This window comes from Gambusia affinis, linkage group LG15 (assembly GCF_019740435.1).
Source record: "Gambusia affinis linkage group LG15, SWU_Gaff_1.0, whole genome shotgun sequence".
NCBI lineage: Eukaryota > Metazoa > Chordata > Actinopteri > Cyprinodontiformes > Poeciliidae > Gambusia > Gambusia affinis.
In genome coordinates this window covers 20256289-20259017 of record NC_057882.1, presented here as the reverse complement: position 1 = coordinate 20259017, position 2729 = coordinate 20256289, and positions in this window count along the sequence as shown.

Sequence of the window (2729 nt, the reverse complement as noted above, 5' to 3'; positions counted from 1 at the left end):
TAATCTATAACGGAAATCTGGCAGATCAACCGGATGCAAAGACTTATCTTATTTTCAAAAGGGCATTTCCGCCTTCTTTCTAAATACAGCAAAACTGGTACAACTCGTCCTGGTTCTACTGACTTTGCATACATGTTTGGAAATCATGTGTTTTAAAGGAACCTTATTTTAATCTGAGAGCACATTCTTCGACTTTTAGCATCTCACTGATTGTGACACTAAATCACCTTCTCTGTAGAGTGTCAATCAGAAAGATTTCTTTTTAGAAGCATGTGGAACCACAGATGTTTTGATATATACATGAATGTGCCTATGGCATCATTCACAATCTCAAGCACATGCTGAAACATGTGGTACCTTAATGCTTCTGTGTTTAATGAATATTTCTTTTTCATTTTCACTCAAACAAATCCTTCTTTTCATTCCATGCAGGTGTGGAGGCACGGTTAAATTATACACAGAATACTATAATGTAGAACTGATTAAAACGACTTTCTGAGATTCTGGCCGGCTGAAAGGAGGACGTTTTACATAAAACGCAAACAAAAAAGGTTTTATATACTGGAAGTGTTTGACTATCCTCCATAAAACAATGTTAATAGTTAACCACGGTAGTCAATTGCACCTGATTTGTTCTAAGTGTAACATTTGGAAAAGCTTGTATTTTATAACCAGTTTTATGAAAGTAGTAATATGGTTGTGCAAAATTAAAAGGCATCATAGATAGTATTTGTATATCAAGCCAAACAAACAGATGATAGAAAAAACTAATGCAAATGAAGCCCTGCTAGTGTTGTGTTCATGTTCCACCTCCCACGGCCCACCCTGTGATGCTTGCACATATCACTGCAGGTCAGCACAATGACCAAGTAACTATGTAACACCAGGCAAGCCTTCAGGCTTGTTCAAGGCTTTTCTAAATTAGTTAGTGGTAAAATTTGAAATAAATTAGTATAATGATAGGGAGGGTTGCTTACGATGCATAATTACCTTTTTCAGATGCCTTCAGTTGTTTAAACTCCAAACTTTTCTGTTTGACCAAAATGGCCATGGGTCGCCTTGGCATCTTCTCTGTGTCTTCCTTCCATGCACTGGTAGGGCAAAAAATGTTTAAACTCACAAACACACACATATAATATCCATGTCTGGTGAACCATTTTCAGGTTTTTTCTCTCTTAGGTGTTCAGAAATGTTCTTCCTTGAGCAAATTAGAGCTCCTGAACATATTCCACGTGTCCTTACATGTTTAAGTAGGTATTTTGTTTGAGGCTTCAAACAGACAACCCTCAATAAGAGCTCAGCTTGGAGAGAGCGGGTGTGTTTGTGTTGCTGTAAATGTCTTGTCACATATGCCTACCTGAAACAAGAAATGTCTGCTTCATTTATAAAGCAAATACGCTGGAATAACAGGTTCCTTCTGCTTTTTGTCTTGACATTTTAGCAAAAGTTAATAATTATTTTTTCAATTAATATAAAAACCAAGCACAAATAGATAATAAAAATAATCTAGCTAAAATAACTAAGGACAGACTGAACTAAAGTGGAACAGAAACAAGGCCAATCTGATCAAGACAAAGAATAACTAAGGCAAACACAGACCACAAATGAAAATACAAAGCAACCTAAGAACCTGAAAGTAACCTTTCCCTCCCATTGTTAAAATTTTTAAATCGGTCTGTCCAATAAAAATCACAATAAAATGAAATGACGTCTCTGGTTGTTGACAGTTTTAAGTTATGACACAACTCAGGTCATTACCTTTGTGCTATGTTTGGTATTTGAACTTTTTCAAGAATTCCCAGAATGAAACACCATCTTAGCAGAGATGACCTCCTTTCCCTTTCAGTTTTACTGAAAGGGAAAGGAGATTACATTTATCATCCTGTCTTAATACAACATATTAAGAGTTTTAGTTTACACAACAGAATCTTTACTAGACAGAATCTTAGATTATGACTTTCTATTAAAATAATCTTAAAACGCCAAACAGACCAAGACTTTGTGTTTTAAGCTCACCTGTGCTGTCTTTTTAATTAGCACCAATGTTTTTATGGAATTGGCTTAAAACATATTCAGACAATACCAATAAATAAAATTGTATGTCCTTTGGACAATTGAAAGAGTCCATAATGTTTAATTGACATGAGGTTGCAACAATACTCTATAGATATTTGAAATTCTGCTACAATTGTAACAATTCAGGCTTGATATGTTGATGAGTGTTTTAAAAGTTCATATGCAGTGTGGGAGAGTTAGTGATGTTTTATCTGAGGTTCTTTCACCTCCCACTAGCTAGATACAAAATGTTTAAGGTATATGGGTCAAGATGGAATTAGGAAGGGACAATCTGGAGGTACAGGGAGCATGAATTGAGGTGGACTGGCTGATAACCCTTACCCCTGGCTGTACCACTGTTTGGTGCTTGCTATATAAAGATCAGATAAAGATTACCTTATCTAAAGATAAAAATGAATGTTGTTATAACCAACAGAGTAGAATGAATTTCCAGGGTAGCATTATGGTGGCAAATCTTTTTTATGTTTGTTTTGTTGTTGTACTTCATCAGAGTCAGGTGGCATACTTTGAAGCATTTCCTCAGTATGATGATGTTATCTGTAATCTTCTTAAAATCAGTTTGGGAAAATGAAAAAAATAAAAAGATAGTGACAGCTTTCAAATTCCTCAGAACTTAATCTGAATAGAATGCCCTTACCAATAATTGCATTAGC